This window comes from Chenopodium album, chromosome 16 (assembly GCF_948465745.1).
Source record: "Chenopodium album chromosome 16, dcCheAlbu1.1, whole genome shotgun sequence".
NCBI classification, from domain to species: domain Eukaryota; kingdom Viridiplantae; phylum Streptophyta; class Magnoliopsida; order Caryophyllales; family Amaranthaceae; genus Chenopodium; species Chenopodium album.
In genome coordinates this window covers 30388283-30407450 of record NC_137849.1, presented here as the reverse complement: position 1 = coordinate 30407450, position 19168 = coordinate 30388283, and positions in this window count along the sequence as shown.

Genomic DNA, 19168 nt, shown 5'->3' with positions numbered 1-19168 from the left:
GGAGCTACAGGGAAACTGAATGTGTTGAGTAAGCAAGAGGCTAATTCCACGAAAGATGTCATCACTGGTACTTTTTCTATTAACTCTATTCTTATTAAAGTTTTGTGTGATTCTGGTGCAACTTTTTCTTTCATTTCAAAGGGTATTGTTTTGAAACTTAAAGACTGTTTGAAAATAGTAGAAGTAGTAGACTTACCAATAACCATTCCAATGGGTGGTGTAGTGAAATGTACCAAAATCTTTAGAGAAGTGCCTTTAGCAATCGAAGGGAAAGTGTTTCTATCTGACCTCATCGAGTGTTGGTTAAGTGATTTTGATGTCATTCTGGGAATGGATTGGTTGAGCAAGTACAGTGCAGAAATCAATTTTCGATTGCAGAAGGTGAAAATAAACACAAGTGAGAATGAGTCAGTTACTTATTGGATGCATGGTGAAACCAAATTCCCAAGGTTAATATCCATGTTAAAGTTAGCGAAGTACATTAAAAAGGGGCATCCAGTGTACTTCTGTAGTGTGAGAAATATGGATCATGAGGAGGCAACTAAACCAGAGGATATAGAAGTGGGGAATGAGTTCCTAGATGTATTTCCAGATAAGATCCCTAGAATGCCACCTAAGAAAGAAATTGATTTCACAATAGACTTAGTCCCAGGGACAGTACCAATATCCAAAGCACCATATCGAATGGCACCTACAGAAATAAATGAATTAAAGGAGCAACAGCAGGATTTATTAGAAAAGGGATACATTAGACCAAGCGCGTCTCCTTGGGAAGCGCCAGTTTTATTTGTTAAGAAGAAAGATGGGAGTATAAGATTGTGTATTGACTATAGGGAATTGAATAAGGTGACAATAAAGAACAAGTATCCACTTCCAAGGATTGATGATTTGTTTGATCAGTTAAAAGGTGCAACAGTGTTTTCTAAGATTGATTTGAGGTTCGGATATCACCAGTTGAGGATTGTAGATGAGGACATTCCTAAAACTGCATTTAAGACAAGATATGGACACTATGAGTTTACAGTGATGCCTTTTGGATTGACAAATGCACCGGCAATCTTTATGGATTTGATGAATATGGTGTTTCATTAATTTATGGATAAGTTCGTTGTAGTGTTCATAAATGACATATTGGTGTATTCAAAGAGCAAAGAGGAGCATGTAAAACACTTAAGGGCAATTCTACAAACACTAAGAGAAAAACAACCTTTATGCAAAGTTCTCTAAGTGTAAATTTTGGTTGGAGAAGGTAGCATTCTTAGGTCATTTTGTGTCTAAGGATGGAGTGGAAGTAGATCCAGCCAAGATCGAAGCAGTGAAGGGTTGGCCTACGCACAAAACAGTATTTGATGTTCGGAGTTTCTTAGGTTTAGCAGGGTATTATAGGCGTTTTGTGAAGGATTTCTCAAAGATTGCTAAACCTAACTACTTTGATGAAGAAGGAAAAGAAGTTCGAGTGGGATGATAAGTGTGAAGAAGCATTCCAACTCATGAAACAGAAGCTGGTTACAGCACCAGTGCTTACACTGCCAGATGATAGTGGAATCTATGATGCGTATAATGATACATCAAAGAATGGCTTGGGATGTGTGCTTATGCAAAATGGAAAGGTGATTGCATATGCATCAAGGCAGTTAAAGACCCATGAAGTAAATTACCCAACCCATGATTTAGAATTAGCTGCAATTATATTTGCACTAAAGATTTGGCGCCATTACTTGTATGAAGTGAAATGTAGAATTCACACAGACCATAAAAGCTTGAAATACATTTTCACTCAAAATGATTTGAACTCTCACCAAAGGAGATGGTTAGAGTATACAACGGATTATGACTTAGACATACAGTATCATGAGGGGAAAGCAAATGTAGTCGCAGATGCTCAAAGTCGTAAGACTAGTCATGGATTGAAAACTTTAGTAGTGGCTGATGAGTTATGTAGAGAAATGAGGGAAATGAATTTATAGGTTTTAGAATGGGGAGTACCAGCAGGCATTCTTGCGAACCTGACTATCCAACCAATGGTATTCGATGAAATAAGGGAAAATCAGGTAGGAGATGTGAAATTGGATAGGATTCGCGATAAAATAAAACAAGGCAAAGCTACATATTTCAAAATTCATGAGGATGGGAGTTTAAGGTACAAAGGTCAATGGTGTGTACCACAAAAATGTGAGGAAGTTAAAAGAAAGTTAATGGAATAGGGTCACAATACACCCTACTCGGTGCGCCCAGGAGGGGACAAGCTATACAAGGATTTGAAAAAGGTGTATTGGTGGCCTAGAATGAAGAATGAAGTTGCGAAATTTGTAGCAAAGTGTTTGACTTGTCAACAGGTGAAGATAGAGCACAAGAGACCCCAAGGGACTGTACAATCATGGAAAATTCCTAGATAGAAGTGGGAATGGATTTTGTGACTTGCCTTCCAAAGTCAAAGAGTGGAAATAACACCATTTGGGTAGTGGTGGACATACTTACAAAATTTGTAGTGTTCATACCAATGAAGGAGACTTGGAAGATGGAGCAACTTGCAAAAGCTCACATCAAGAATGTTATGAGGTTACATGGAACTCCAAAGGATATTGTGTCTAATAGAGATTCCAGGTTTCTTTCAAAATTCTAGAAAAGTGTACAGGAAAACTTTGGTACAACATTTAAGATGAGTACAGCGTTTCACCCTGCCCCAAATGGACAAACTAAGAGAACCATTCAAACCTTGGAGGACATGTTGAGAGCTTGTGTTATAGATTTCCAAGGAGGATGGGAAGATAGCTTGGATTTGATTGAATTTTCCTATAATAATAGTTATCATGTGAGCATAGGAATGACTCCATTTGAGGCATTATATGGGAGAAAGTGTCGTAGCCTAATTTATTGGAACGACATAAGTGAAACGATGATTCTAGGGCCTCAAATGATTGAGGATAAAGTGAAGCAAATAAAGGAAATTCAAGCTAAAATTCAAGCAGCTCAAGATCGCCAAAAGAGCTACGCAGATTTAAAGCGTAGAGAAGAAGAGTTTGAAATTGGTGACAAGTTGTTGTTAAAGGTGTCACCAATGAAGGGAGTGATGACATTTGGAAAGAAGGGAAAGCTTAGTCCGACGTATATTGGACCATATGAGATACTGCAAAAGTTAGGCAAAGTGGCTTACAAGTTGGCCTTACCTATGGAGCTAAGCAAAGTGCATGATGTATTTCATGTGTCTCAATTGAGAAGATATATCCCTAATAAGTCTCATGTGTTACAACCTGAAACCATTGAGTTAGACCAAAGTTTAACCTATGAGGAAAGACCTGTCAAGATTCTTGACAGTAAAGTGCGTAGTACACACAATAAGAATGTTAAAATTGTGAAAGTGCTATGGTCTAACCAAGAATATAAGGAAGCCACTTGGGAAGCCGAGGATGAAATGAAAACGAAATACCCAAAGTTGTTTTAGGTTTGTTGAGTTACGGGGACGTAACTCGTTTTCTTTAAGGGGGGTAGAATGCGGTAGAATTTCGCGCTTTTTCCCTATATTTTTAGTTATTTTTGTGCTTTTTGCACAATTTTAATAAGTATTTTGAGTAACTGTGTTCTCAAAGAGACACAAGAAGGTAAAGGTATGACAAAAAGTACAACAATATTATACAAAGTGAGGAAAAAGTTTGAATTTTGTTTACCAAAGTTTCGGGACGAAACTTCTTTTAAGAGGGGTAGACTGTAATACCCCATATTTTTATACGTATTTTATTTAAAATAAGTATTTTGTGGGGTATTTAAATAATTTGAAATGAATTATTTATGATATTTTAATTATTTATTTTAAACAAGTTTGGAAATATTTTATAAAAGGAAAGTTTTATTTAATTAATGATTTTATTACGTTGGAATTTAATTTAGGAAAATTTTATTTTAGTAAAGTTTAATTGGGAAAGGGATTAGGAAAGAGTAAAAAGGGAAAGTTTAGGTAAGAAGGGTTTCTAGAGAAAGGGGTATAAATATTAAACACTTGGGAAAATTAAACTTTGCCCAGAGTGGAGAAAATCCAAGGTAAACTTTCTCTCCCTTCTCCTTTATTTTTCTCTTTTTCTTTCTTTTTCCCCTTCCCTTTTTTTCGGATCACCACCGCCGGCTGTGGTGCCGACCTGCTGTCCGGCCACCATATTCTCGAAAAAAAAATTTAATCTTTGTTTTTAATTTTTGTTTAAACCTTAGATCTAATCATAAATTATGGGTTTTGTGTTAATTTTATGATGATTGATATTAAGTATGGTGCAAATTAATTTTCAGATTTTAATTCAAATTAAAAAGCCCAAATTTTGAAACCTTAGATTCATAAATAATTTTTTATCGAAGGATTATGATTTAGGTTGGTTTAAACCTTTAATTTAAGAGTTTTAAAGCATAATTACAGCAAGTTTTTATTAATATATATTGTTGGAATTTTTTGTAGTATGCTAAAAATTAAGTTTCTTTAAAGGATTTTAATTACCCATTAATTGGGATTAAAGTATGAGATTTTAGATAAAATTTCAGCTTGTTTTAATTAATTTATGAGTGGTTTAATAAGAGTATATACTGTTGAAAATTTGTGTAGAGTGGATTTTAATTCTCTATTATGATTTTAATTTGTAGGAGACTTTGAAGTGAGTGATTTCTATTAGTCGTGGCGATATTAAGATCGTATTCAAGGTACGTTCACGTACTTAGCATATTTTTGATGATATAGTGGCATGCTAGATGTGATTAATTAATTCCAAGTAGTATCATGCTAGATTATGATTGGAAATTGTGGTTTGGTTTTTATTGGTGATTGAATTATGAAACATGATTTATTTATGATAGATTATTGTAGACACCTAATTGTGTCTCCCCAAAACCAAACCCGGTGATGAATACTTTTCACGTCGAATCATAATCGAATGAAGTGAAAGTGTGGAAAGTCTAGTGTTGCGGTTAGTTTTTTATTCTTTTCTTTCTCTTTGTTTTCGAAAACCTATTTTATGAAAACAGTCAATCCAGTTTAGTTTGGTCCATGGCAAGGGTCCAATAATAGTGTAGTTGGATTGGGCTCTAAAAGAGCTTTCCAACGATATATTATAAGCCCAATTCCGATGAATAATGAGGAAGTTATGGACAAATTGTTAAACTGGGCCCGATTTGACATTTTATATGCGGCCCAATGATCTAGAGGAGCGCCCATTATGATTTATAGTTCCTAATGCATTTAGGATTGATTATAGTCTTCTGGAATTTCTTAGAAGGTTCTTTTGAATCCTAATGTGATTAGTATTGATAATTGAGTTTTATTTAGAATAAAAGAAGCGTTTTAAATAAAATTACAGTTTTACCCCTCGTACGCTAAATTTTATCAGAAATAGGAAAACGTGTGGAAAAATTGTCTGCAGCGCCGCACCACAGGCTGTCGCCTGGCGACAGGCTTATTGCGCGGCGACAAGGGCTATTGCGGCGACAGCGTCGTGTTTTATTCCTTTTCGAACTCTAATTCTTTTTATCATATCCGGGCTGATTTTCGTTATAAATAGGGTCCTTAAACCTCCGTTTTCAATTATAAAAAAAAATCATCAATTCGCATCTACAATCATCAATTCTCATTAACAATCATCTCTCTCTCTTTCTAAACCTTTTTCAAACAAAATTCCGCATTCACAAGATTTAGACACACCTAGCCAAGTTCGAAGTTGCCTTCGCCCTAGACGTGAAAGGTTATAATTTCTGAGGGTTTGGTCCCAAATCTCTATTTCCATTATTTAATTTAATTACTTGATTTTAATATTTTCCTTGAAGTTACTAACGTGTGTATTTTGTTATTAGAAAGAGATATGAGGCATCCAAGTAAGTGCTTTAATTTTTTAATTGATCTTTTGATATAGAAATCATGTTAAGATTGTTATTTTGGTTCCTAGTATCATGTTAGGATGCTTTCCTTAGTATGATATTTAGGGTGATTTGCTTATATTAATTATGATTTCTAGGATGCTTCCTATTTTCTTTCCTAATAGCATGTTAGTATCATGTTAGGGCTAAAGCTTTGATTTTTATTGCGTAGTGACATGCTAGGATTTGTTATTAATCTTGTTAGGATCATGCCTAGGATCTTGCTATTAATATTATGCTTTAACATGATGATTTTTATAATTGTTATGATTATTGTTATAATTATTGTTATTATGATTATTGTTGTTATAATTATGATGATTATTATTATGTTGCTTGATATATTTTATTTATTGTTATTGCTTGATCACGCCTTTTATGCATGTTTAAAGGGAATTTGTACTTGTAATCACGCTTAATAAGATAATCAATAATCTGGTTTAGGGCTTATATGATTATAATTCAAGTGATCTCCAAAAATAGTTTTGTTTGTGCATTAATATTCAACCAACATAGATAAACAGGTTTAGGGTAAACCTATTGATTGCATGTTAGTCAGAAAGCGCACATGAATACGAGCAGAATAAAGTAGAGGCCTATTTTTAGGGCAGGTTCAATCTCTTTTAGGTTGGATTTGTACCTTCATCCCCGAACACCAGTCATGGTTCCAGACCTATTGGAGTTGACGATCTCATGGATCGTTAAGGGGTGTAACCTTCACCTCGTGAACGGTTTACAAGTTCCTAAAACTTATTGGCGACTCTTTTGCTCTTGCTTCCTTCCCTTTGGACGCCACCATGCTTAAGTGTATGATCACAGTGGGGTTCAAGTTTGGGGTAATGCTTGAAATATTCCCTACAATTATTGATTTGGAAATAATCGTTTGGCATGTTGAATATGAACCACACTTTTATTTATGGCATAATAGAAAGCATGTTTAATTAAACTATATGTTTAATTTGGTTTGGAATATTAAAGGGGAATTTTATTATGGTTCATATAATTTTTATTGATGCTATAAGTATGGGAAAGAAGCTATGTAAATGTCTATGTACACGAGGAATAAATTGTATGTTGGTCCCTTAGTGCACTTAAGGTGTTTTTAATACCGAGGGATAGGATTTTTGGCGCATTAAGCGTTTAAGGTGTCTTTGACACTGAGGTATATTTAAAAAGGGTTCAACATTAAATATTATGTGGTCACTAATTATTCAAGAATTAAATTGGAATGTTTAATTGTTTGAATAATTATTATGATTGTATGATTATGGTTTGAGAGTCATCACCAACTTTAATAATATGTAAATAACGTAAAGTAAATGAGATTGCGCACCAAAACTATTGGAACGTATATACCTTGAGTATGAACATATGGGGGGAGTTATGGGGTTTTATATTTAACCATAACTTCTACTGGGAGTACAGGACGCTGTATTTTCCTTTTATTATTAAGCACGGGAATTCCGCCACTTACGAGTGGTTATTTAATATTGGCACGGTTAGCTCCCAAGTTAGTACCCCTTTATTGGGGTAGGTTAGGGGGAAACTCGTTTGATGCGTAATCAATTCTAAATAAATTATTTAGTTACTTAGTTGAGAAATTTTATTGTATATTGTGTGCTTGAAAACAGGTACAACAAGGTAAGTTGTGTGTTGATAGGTAAAAACATGTTAGTGTGTTTAATTACGCTTATGTACTCAGCTTTACTGATTGTGTGTTTGTGTGTTGTTGGCCTTGTCTTTACCTTGGTCCTATGATGACCCATTTTTAATGGAGAGTAGTGGAAACAAGTACAGAGAAGCTTTTCAGGTGATGAAGCATATTCATATGGGCATAAGTAAAGAGCGAATGATGCTAGTTTTCATAAGTTTTATGATGTGTTATTGCTTTAATTATATTATGATATTATTATTGCGAAACTAACGTGAAGGTTTTGAAATTTGTTTGGTTTTGTTAAAGGCCTACAATGGTTCCAAGTTGTAGGTTTGACTTTGTTTTACTTTGGTTTGACTTTACTTTTGTTGGTTGACTTTTTAAGTTGAGTCGTTTTAAAAATTTTAAAGGAGAGTCTTCCGCTGTGCGTCTTTGATAGATGCCTTAGCCGTTTTCACGGTAGCGGTAATGTCTTAGATTTTCCTATTCTAATTTTTAAACAGGGCAAAACAGGTATTTTAAAAGAACGGAATTTCTAGGGTGTTACAGTGGCATTATTTATTCTTGTTCCGCGACTGGACGGAACTCTTCATTGGATTCGGATTCTCAATGGTTTGCTGATCCTTGACCTCCATGAGGATGGAGTAGCAGTATTTTTTAAACTCGTACTTTGGGACGTACGGTTTAAACTCTTTTTTCTTTTTCTGGGACGGCTGATCTGATTCATTGACCGCCCAGACTTCTTTTCTTTTTTTGATCTCTTCAGCTTTCTGAGCCGGCTGAGCAGACCGACTCTCTTTTTGTTTGTCAGACTTTTTAAAGTCTGACTGATTGTTGGACGAGTATAGGTCGGTGGCTTGAATAAAGCTCTCCGCCTCTATCAACGCCTCTTGAAGGGTGAAAACCCTCTTCCTGACGAGGTCAAACTTAAAGGTTGACCCATCCGTCAAACCCTTGAACAAGTCTGTATAGGCCACCTCGTCAAACAGCCCTTAGATCTGGATTCTCACCAGATTAAACCGCTTGACATAGGAGCGGAGTCCTTCTCTCTCTCCCTGCCGTATGGTGCTCATGTCAAGACTTGTTTTCTTGGCAAGGATGTTCATCGAGAAGTTAGAGGCAAACAAGAAGGCAAGATTCTTAAAGCTGTCAAAACACCCGGCTGGCAAGTTGCCGAACCATTGTTAAGCTATGCCCTTTAAGGTGGTCGAGAAGCATCGGCACCATATGGCATCCTCCAGCCCCTGCATGTGCATAAGGTTAGTGTAGGTCATGAGGTGATCCTCAGGGTTGGTGGTACCTTCATAGGCACCAACCAAGACATTCTTAACCTTGGTCGGCTGTGCCGCCTCGGTTATTTCCTTGGTGAACACAGAGGTTTGTTCACCAAGTCTGAGCAGCCAGAGCTGCCAGTCTAGGGAGTGGACATTGTATGCTGCCTAACCTCCAAAGAGGGCTGGCTGTATGAATGGTGGGGCATATTTCTTGTATGGCATCTGAGGTACATACGGGGCAAGCCCGATCATCTGAGGGCCAGTATGGACAGACTTGTCGCCTGTATGGCTCTCATCCAAGGATTGAAAATTCCTTGCGGATGTGTGTTTGAAGCTCGATGTTCAGGCTGACTCAGACAGCTATTGGCTCCGATTCTACTCGATGATGTGTCGAGCGTCGGAGAATTTTTTCTTGCTGTCATCCGGATGAAATGCCCGGATGGCCTTCTTTTTGCCTGGCTGAGGCAGAAGGATTTTGGACCAGACAATGGCAGGAGTGGCAGCCTTCTCCTTTAGATGTGTAGTGGGATACCTGTCCCCGACTGGCTTTCTCCTCACAGCTTTAGGAGTCTTCTTAGCCGACTGACCCTTGTTAGAGCCAGCCGTCCTCTTGTTGATCAAGTCCTTGATTTCACCCTTGAAACTTGTCATGAATTTCATGAGACCGTCTCGGGTGACTGGAGCCGGACCCCTTGTCGTCTGGGTGTTCCCAGACGGTGGCCCAGCAGGCTTACTAGTACCAACTTCATTGTTGCCTCGATCCAGCTTATCCCTGGAATGTATGTGTTTAGAGAGGAGTGACCCATCAGGGCCCACTCGAGTTTCGACTTAACAGTCGTTGTCCGTACATGGTCTAAATAGACCACCCCATCAGCTCCAGGCTGGTTGGGTTCAGGTGGTGGTACAGACTCTTGAACCATCTTAGAGGTACTTTCCCCAAGATGGCGCCAAATGTTTTGGGTGTTTTTTAGTCCCTCAGGAGAGTTACGTCACCCAGATTGGTCCGGCGCGATCTGTACCTGCAAAACACGGAGACTTCGGTTGGTAGGAGCTCTGCCTCCGACGATCAAGTTAGTATCGGTCGAAGAATACGAAAAGGTACGGAAAAGGTAGAATGAGATATTCTCAGATTCCGAGATCAGGTGTTTTCTCTGATGTGAGAGAATGTAGGGTTGTTGTAATAAATGTCTTGCTGCCCCAAAATAGGGGAAATCTCCCTATTTATAGGGTCATCGGTAAACGTGCCCCTAATTAGGTCATTCTGACCTAATTTTGATGGGCTGCGCCGTATTACTGCTTTTTCTGGATTTGGGCCCTGAAGGCCGTTTTTTCTCCTGAATGCTGGGAACGCCACGTGTCAAATTGGGGATAGGTCCAGTTTGGACTAATCCTAGGCTGACACATGTTATCTGCTGGTTAATCCACGTGGTATGGGTAAAAATTACTCAAAACAATTTTAAATTTAAAAATATTATTACAAATGTAAATAATCCGTGTTTTAATAACTGTTAAAATTTATTCTCAACAATTAAGAAATTTCATTGTGTAGTTTTGATCAAATAGGGTAAATGGGATAGTGGGTGTATTACATAATACTCCTCCGTTCTATTAATATTGCAACAATGGAATTTTCGCATTATTCATCACTCTTGTTTGACCGTATAATATGATTTATGCATTAAGCAAAATATAGTCAACTGGGATCTTGTTGGATCTGTCTCATAAAATACTATCACAATATAAACTTTTTATAATTTTTACTCTTACACAATTATAGATATATAGCATATAAAATGTGCTTTGGGATGCGTAATTTTATCCTTGTTGCAATATTAAGGGTCTGTTCACTTCAGCTTAATTTCAGTTCAGTTTAGCTCAGTTCAGTTCAGTTCAGTTCAACTCCTAATTTTCTTCTCTCATAAAATATTCACTTTAGTTCAGTTCAGTTCAGCTCCAATTAGTTCAGTTCAGTCCAGTTCAATTCAGCTTAGTTCAGTAAATGAACAGACCCTAAATGTAAGAATATTATTAAATGTGACAAAGACATATCAATTTCAAATTTAATAATTGGATTTAGTGAAGACCATGATAGGATATTGATATAATATGATAATATAGCTTGTTGACAAAAAAAACTCAGCTCCAAATCTTTTTCCACAACAAACGCATGTGTTAAGTGTAACCCTTAATGAAACACGATTGGTAAATTTTATCACTTTAAAACACAAAGAGGGAGTTAATATATTTAAATACTTTATCTCTCAATAACTAGATTGGTTAATGGTGAAAGTCAAACGCCAACATTGGTGTTCATTAGTATTATCCTATTTCCAAAATATTTAGAGCTATCAATTCGGGTATTTAAGTCGGGTTCCGGTCGGATCAAATTAGGTCTTGGGTCAAATCAGGATCAGGTTATTTCGGATCAATCTAGCCTCAAACTAGGTTCAGGTTCATGTCGGGTCAATTTCAATTTAGATTATTCCGGGTCGTTTACCCTTTCGGGTGTAGGTTGAGTTAGATTCAAGTCAAATTCAGATCGGGTTAAATTTCAAGTTCGGGTATGTTGAGTCGGGATTGGACGGGTTAATAGATGGTACATTCGGGTTTGGGTTAGGGTTAGATCAGATAATGTTTTTGTTGGATAATCTTAAAGTTGGATCATTCTTGGTTTTGGTTCAAGTTCAATTCCATTAAATATCGATGTGGTCAAGTTGAACCTATATAATTATACCTTCCATGATTTAATCAAGCATTATCAAGATTTCTTAAACCTATATACGAAGTAATAGAGAACAAACGGTATATAAGCTGAACCCGGCCAATATGTTGTTAAGATTGAGGGATTACAAAATTGTACCAGTATATAAGCTGAACAAAAGGTATATAAAATTTTATTAAACCTTCCATGACTCATGTCAATAACAGGTTGTGTTGGGTTATAAACGTTTTCAGGTTCTAATTGGTTCGGGTATTAGTTTGGGTTCGAATTAAATCGTTTGACGGTTATTATCAGGTCGGGTGCATGTTATTTTTTTTCCGCTGACATTATGTTATTTCTTTCAAATAATTTTTTTTTCTTATCAAAAATAAATATATTTGAACCCATCTATAACTATATACTAAGGTGAAACTAAATATAACACGTGTCATCTTTTAGTTAAAAATTTTCCCGCCAAAAGGTTTTTTTTTTTTTTTTTTTGTCAAAAAAATCTTCTTAGAAAATATTTAATATACGTAATATAATATTTTCATTCCTTTTTTTTTTAACGGAATATTTTCATTTCTTTCTTACGAAAATAAAATACTTTTTCCTTCTAAATTAAAATGATTATTATGTTTCTTCCTTATACATTATACTAAAATATTAATTATTTCATTATTTGATATGTTAAGTATCTTTAATTATATTAAAGATGAAACTAAAGATAACAAGTGTCATCTTTCAGTTAAAAATTTTCCGCCAAAAGTTTTTTTTTTTTTTTGTCAAAAACATCTTCTTAGAAAATATTTAATATACGTAATATAATATTTTCATTTCTTTTTTTTTTTTTGAACGGAATATTTTCATTTCTTTCTTACAAAAATAAAATACTTTTTCCTTCCAAATTAAAATGATTATTATGTTTCTTCCTTATACATTATACTAAAATATTAATTATTTCATTATTTGATATGTTAAGTATCTTTAATTATTTTATATACGTATAATTTTGGTTTCCTATATTTATCTAATAATTATATACTACATAGAAAAAAGTAAAAGGTGTACTACATATATGAAAACATGTAACATTATGATGCAACCAATGTTTTATTTTACTCCCTCGGTTCCCTTTTTTTTTAACGTTTGGAATTAAATTATGTGCGGTTATTAAGAAATTGTGTAAAGTAGAGGTATATTGAAATATTTCAATGATTGAAAGTACAAGACAGAGAGAAATTAATAATGAGTATTGGAAAAGTACAATAACACATGCAACAGTAAGGATTTTTTAGTATTAAAACTGCAAAACAAGGGTAATTTTGTCCAAATTTTATGACTAAAAAAAGAAAGATACTAAATGTAAAGAATAAAAAGGAACACCTAAGTTGGAAACGTTAAAAACAAATGGGAACGGACGGAGTATTAAGCATACAATAAATTTTTTTTTAATTTAAAAATTAAATTAATAAATCTGTCAGATTTATATATTTATTTCTGATCTTTAGATAAAATAAAAAAAATACTCCGCATTTAGGTAATTTTAAACATATTATTATAACTTTTTAAGTATTTAAAGTTATTAATGTAATATTTTTGTATCAATAGTCCACGGGTTTTATGTTACACCACATGCCCAAATTATACTATGACCCTTTTTTTAATTATATTTTGAAATTTTAAAAGTTGTCAATTTTATATGGTAGAAGAAGCTAGAAAAAATGTTGTATGTATAGATATGGTAGATACAAGGCTAGCTATATACATATTTATAAAATTATTATTTGTTTGTCAAAAAGAAAAACAGTATGGAGTATCACTTTGTTGTGAATGTTAAAACACTCATAGTCAAAGGAGTATTTTTACAAAACTTATTTTGTTAATCAACTCTTTATATTTCGTTGGATTTTTTGTGTTTTATTTTAGTAAATATTAGAAATAATAAGAAAATAAATATATAGTAGTTAAATTTTTCATGTGGTTTATATTACTGTTTGACAAATTTATTTTTGAAAACAAAAACGAATTATTATGTTACACGCACTAACGATAAATATAATTATAGTGTTATATCAATAATAAATTGAAAATTACCGTGCATGGCACGGGAACTAACCTAGTTATAAAAATATAAGTAATTACTTTTGCAAAAATACCCGTACGTATTAAAAATATATTTGAGTACGTGTCCCCATTTCCAAATACATGTGCATTGGTAACAAGTATAAATAAATTTTTTGGGGCCATTACATCACGGTCGAAGCACCGTCCCAATGGTCCACATACTTCACAACTCTCAACATACTACCAAGCATAATGGGCAAGGGTTCAATTCCTCCCCAACCCCCCCTAATTTTTATTTTTCGCTGACATTATGTTATTTTTTTCAAATTAATTTTTTTTATTCGTATCAAAAGTACAAAAATATTAATAAATTTGAGCCCTTTGTAAAAAATGTGTAATTACTTTTGAAAATATACTCGTACGTATTTAAAATATATTTGAGTACGTATCTCCGTTTCCAAATACATGTGCATTGGTAACAAGTATAGATAATTTTTTTTGGGCCATTATATCACGGTCGAAGCACCGTCCCAATGGTCCACATACTTCACAACTCTCAACACACTACCAAGCATAATGGTCAAGGGTTTGATTCCTTCCCCCTCCCCCCCCCCCCCCCCATTTTTATTTTTCGCTCACATTATGTTATTTTTTTCAAATAATATAACTTTCATTTGATTCAACTAGCTTTGTTGAATGCATTTGAATTTTATATTCAAAAATCTTTGTTTGAATGTGTTTGACTTTCACTTGATTCAATTAGCTTTGTTGAATGCATTTGACTTTTATTTGATTCTAAAATCTTTGTTTGAATATGTTTGCCTTTGATTTGATTCAATTAGCTTAGTTGAATGCATTAAACTTACATTTGTTTCAAAAACCTTTGTTTGAATGTGTTTGAATTTTATTTGATTAAATACCTTTGTTTAAATGCATTTGACTTCCATTTGATTCAATTTGCTTTGTGGAATGCATTTTACTTTCATTTGATTCAATTAGCTTTGTTGAATGCATCACTTTCATTTGATTCAAAAAGCTTGTTTGAATGTGTTTGACATTCATTTTATTCATATAATGCATTTGACTTTCATTTGATTCAACTAGCTTTGTTATTTGACTTTCATTTGATTCAAAAAGCTTTGTTTGAAAAGTAATGTGCAACAAAACCTAAAAAGAAGTAGGTGATTGTATATGATTGAACTTACATATATAATACTATATTGTGGACCGAGTTTAATATTTTATTGAAAAGTAAAGTGCAACAAGACCAAAAAAGAAGTAGATTATTGTAGATGGTATATGCATTATAAATCATAAATTGTAGACCGAGTTTAATATTTGATTGAAAATTAATGTGCAAAAAGGCCTAAAAAGATGTAGATGGTTGTATATGATTGAACTTACATGATATCATCAAAATTACAAAGACTATATTGTGGACCTAGTTTAACATTCTCGTTGAAAGTTACAATGCTACAAGACCTAAAAAGAAGTACTTTATAATTAGTACTTCTTCTGTCTCATAATAAAAGTCGTTAAAAATCATATTACTTTATATTTAATGCTTGTTTGGATTTTTAAGACGGAACTACGAAGTGAAAAAATTAAAAAGCATATGATTGGAAGTATATGTGTGCCTTTGGTGTGAGAGAGATAGAGGGAAGCATAAATTACATGGGAATCCAAAACATTAATAAAAACACACAGTAATTATTTCCTAAACAAAACATAATTGAATCCTTGACAATTATATAAAAACCTGCACTTTGTGCCATTGGGCCTTTAACTAAATGCCCAACACACTTATTCTACATTGGTGTCTTCAGTGAGCCTAAGCCTAACCATTTAGTTTTCTTCGGGCTGCTTCCTTTGCTAAATTATCTCTTACCAAATGCCCAACAACTCAGAACAAAAGCCATAAATTTTTCATTTTCAATTTCGTCATATCTACAATTACATTGAACCGTAACATAAGGAAATAAGAAAATACCAAATTTATATAAAAAAAATATCAGATAAATATAACACCTCGCAAATTTAACTACAATATTAATTTACATGTTGATTTATACAAATAAAGAAAGTAAATATACTTTGGAATGATATTGATTTACAAATAAAGAAAGTAAATATATTAATTTACATTTTATTAAAAATCTATTTTACAAAATTACAAGCAAAATGTACATATTGATATATATAAATAAAGAAAGTACATATACAAATAAGTAATGCCTCCTTCTTCCCAAATCATATTATGCCATTTATGGGGCAATATACTTTAAACAATTTTGCAACAATAAATGAAGAGTTCTGGGGGAAATTTTTTCCAAGTTTCTTTGACTAACGGAAGAATATGATTGTTGTAAGCCATGAAGTCCAACAAGGCAAGGGCATGTGCTATGAAGTCCAACAAGGCAAGGGCATGCACATGTAGATCCTACTCATCTGGTGGAAATGACAATCTCATCCTCAACTAACTAAGGTGAAATACCAGAAATACCCTAAGGTTGACAAAGTTTGTCAATCATGAAGATAAACGTGGAATTCCCGCTATATTTATAGTGTATTTAGAAGCCTTTTAAAATTGGATGCCTTCTTTATTTTGGAGCTTTATGTTATGAGCTTATTTGCACAGGCCCTTAATTAGCCTAATAATAATTTTATAATAATATTATGTATTAGCATATACTGCTACATATATAATTATTTATTAAAATATAACTTTAAATCATTTTAATTTTATTATTCACCAACATTGGAAATATAATCTATTATCTCTCTTACCTTTCCTTTCCTTGTAGACTCAATTTACCTACCTCATTCATATTTTTTTCATCAAAATTCAATCTTGAACCATATTGTTTGCTTTTATCAAATTAATCTCTTCCCTTATAAATTTTAAACCCTAATGTATATATTCAATATTAAATTAATCACAGTTATTAAAATTAAATTGAATTTAGTTCAAAAATTTTCGGATAATCCAAACCAAGCTTCAAATTTGCACTACTTCTATTACAATTTTTTTGGATGATTGAGGATATTTTTTCAATTCATTAATCCATTTCTTGGGTAGTTTTATGGGGCAATAAATTATAATCAAGTTTAATTATCACTAATAAATGAATGGCGAATATTAAAGAAATTCTGTAGAATTTCTTCCGATGATGTATGATTATGAGATCTAGTACCCCTAATAAAATTAATAATACAATTTACTATCTTAGCTATTTTTTTTTAAAAAAAAAAACTTAATAGTGATACAGTACTTTGCTTTTATATAGTTTACGCGACGTTTAATATAAAATTTTTATGTATTAAACCGTTTTAAATTTTAATAAACGCTGTGTTGCAATAAAATCTTAATAATCCATAATGCTATCTATTAGGTGAAATGTTAATATAATGTCAAGATATACGAATATTTGATAGGGAGTATTATTTAATTTGAAACAATAAAATACTCAAAATAAAATGAAATAAATTGCACCCAAAAAAAAAAGGTAATTTGAAATATTTTAATGATGGTAACAAAGAAGCTAGGTAGTTAGTGATATTAATAGGGTTGAAATATAGGGAAACAATGGGGCATGGCGGAGGCGAATGTTGCCTTCCCATCTCATCCCCACCTAACATTTTCATCTCTATCCTCAATTCTAGGGCGGGTTCAAAATTCATTCCCATTCCCACCCTAGCAGGTTCAAGAGTTGAATTCAAAACTCCTAAAAGGAAAAGTATTGTAAAAGGCAAAGAAAAAAGAAAAGCTTACTCTATAGATTAGAAAGCATGGGTTGAAAAGAAGATTGGTGTAATGGCCAAGGGGGAAACTATCTCTACTAAAATTATATGCAGATCATCTAAGGGATCCCTATGGTGAAAGAGATGGATGATGAAGATGAAGCAGACAAGAATTGAAAAAGGGCTAGAAAAGAGAAGGTTGATTAGAGCATTGCTTTATTTTCAATTTTCGTTTTAGATAATTTTTATTTCAAGTCAATTTTATTTTAAGCTTTCTTTAATTCCATCAATAATGTAATAAGCTTTAAGAAAAATAAATTAACTTTTACATAAAAAAATTTATTTTATTTTTAAGCAATTGAAAACAACTTGAAATAATTTTGAATAATTCGAGTATGGAAGTCGAGTTTTTCCGTAATTCACCGAAACTTGCCCAGATTGACGAAATTATTGCAACGCTGGAAATACAATTTCATGGCGGTGCGACGCCCTTGTCGCAGCGCGATGATGATATCATGGCGCGACAACCTTTGTCATGGCGCGATGGCTTGAATTCTTGTGCGATGGTGATTCTGGTTCAGCGTGCTGATGTGCACATGCAGTATTTGTAAAATTTAAAGTGGCCACGCCCCGTAAAGGGTTGCCTATGTATCCTTTCCTTAGGAATCAGGCTAAACGTAGCTCTTTTGAGTATAAAACTCAAGCAATCATGGGTAGAATTTCTTAAGTTGGTCAAGGATTGTCATGTTCGAAAACTCATTACCATCCATATCAGTTAGTTTTGCAGCGCCTCCTGATAGAATGGTTTTGACTATGGTCCAGACCAATTAGGCCTAAATTTGCCTCTTGGGTCTAGAACATTCTTTCTTAATGCTTTTAACACTAAGTCTCCTACTTTGATATTTCTTGTCTTGACCTTCTTGTTAAAGTGTCTAGACATGCGCGTTTGATAGCAATGAGTATGATGTAGAGCTTCTAGTTGTTTTTCATCGAGTAGAATTAGCTCCTCATATCTTGCTCTTGTCCATTCGACCTCATCGAGTTTACTTTCTATTGCATTGCGTAAGGAAGGTATTTCCAATTCTACAGGTTGTACGACGTCCATTCCATATACTAAGGAAAATGGTGTATTTTCCATGGATGAGCGAATTGACGTGCGATAACCCCAAAGAGCGAAATGGAGTTTGTCAGGCCAATCTTTGTAGTTTTTTGTCATCTTTCAGATGATAGTCTTTAAGTTTTTATTGGCTGCTTCCACTGCGCCGTTTGCTTGAGGCTTGTATGGAGAAGAGTGATGAATGCCGTATTTTTGCAGTAATTCTTCACATTTTGCTTGAAAGTGAGTTCCATTGTCACTTATCATTTCATGTGGGACTCCGAATCGACATATAATTTTTTTTCGATGAAGAGTGCTACATGCTTTGTAGTGAGTTTTGCATATGATGTTGATTCAACTCATTTTGTGAAGTAATCCATTGCTACTAGGATGTATTCATGGCCTCCTGTCCCAGGAGGGGTGATTTTTCCAATGATATCTATTCCCCACGTTTAGAATGGCCATGGAGATGTATAGGTGTAGACGCCAAATTGTGTCCCTAAAAAACCAAACCTGGTGATGAGTACCTTTCACGTCATTGATATCGAGTAAGGTCAAATGTTGAAGAGTCTCGTGATTTCACTGTTTTTAATGAAAATAATTCATTTATGTTTTCGAAAATCTTTCTTTTCGTATCCTATTTATGAAAAATGTCCAATCCAATTTAGTTTGGTCCATAACATGGGTCCAAATATTGTGTAGTCGGATGGGTCTTGAAAAGACCTTTCCAACGATATATTATAAGCCCAATT